This window comes from Otolemur garnettii, unplaced genomic scaffold, assembly GCF_000181295.1.
Source record: "Otolemur garnettii isolate 467f Iridium unplaced genomic scaffold, OtoGar3 scaffold00112, whole genome shotgun sequence".
Taxonomy (NCBI): domain Eukaryota; kingdom Metazoa; phylum Chordata; class Mammalia; order Primates; family Galagidae; genus Otolemur; species Otolemur garnettii.
This window is the reverse complement of record NW_003852507.1, coordinates 3,630,037-3,630,923: the sequence shown is the minus strand read 5'-3', so window position 1 is coordinate 3,630,923 and position 887 is coordinate 3,630,037.

The following is an 887-nucleotide window of genomic DNA, read 5'->3' as shown; positions in this document are numbered from 1 at the left end:
CATGCCTGGCTATTTTTTGGTTATAGTTGTCATTGTTGTTCGGCAGGCCTAGGCTGGATTGGAACCTTCTGGCTCTGGTGTATGTGGCGGCACCTTAGCCAATTGAGCTACAGGCGCTGAGCCTATTCACCTCATTTTAGAGGTGAGGAATACAAGACTCAAAATGTTTGCCCTCTCTAAGATTACACAGTTAGTCACAGAACTGGGACCTAGATGCACAGAGGACTTTGACGTCTGTTCTCTTTGTTGGCCCCACATGTGCGAGAACTTAGCAGTGGGTCTGGGGTCACCCCTTGGCCGGTCTGTGATCATGATAGTCAGTCACCTTTGCCTCTTTGACAGGCTCAGGGATTGTTTCTTACTCCCCTTTCTCCTTATCTAAGCTGAATCAAGAGAACGTTTCAGATCTGAAATCTGAGTCCATTCCACAGCAGTGAATTGAGAAATCAACCATTTGAACTGTTTTTCAAAGTCCTTGCAAGGTGTGTGGACAAGCAAAATTTTATGAAGAAGGCAGTGGCTTTTGCTGTTAGGGGCCTCATGGCCAACACTGTCCTAGGGAGAAAAAAAAATGTCCCTCCCACTGTCTCTGCTAAAAGGGCAGTTGAAGATGTATCGTCCCTCTTCCCTCCTCCTCCCAGAGTTGTAGCTAATGAGACCACGAGTCTGTTTGGCATGAGAAGGTAAACTTGAGAATCTGAGCCAAGGGGTATTGGGGGCCTGGGGTGGGTGGAACAATGGCTGAAATGAAAGGGTTAGACTGTCGAAAGATATGTCAGCCCATGTTTAAACTGGAGTTACGAGGCGGCTGGGACTACGAGCAAAGGCAGAAATCGTGAGGTGGGGAGATTACATATATGTGTGGGGGGGGGAGAGCAAGGGATGAA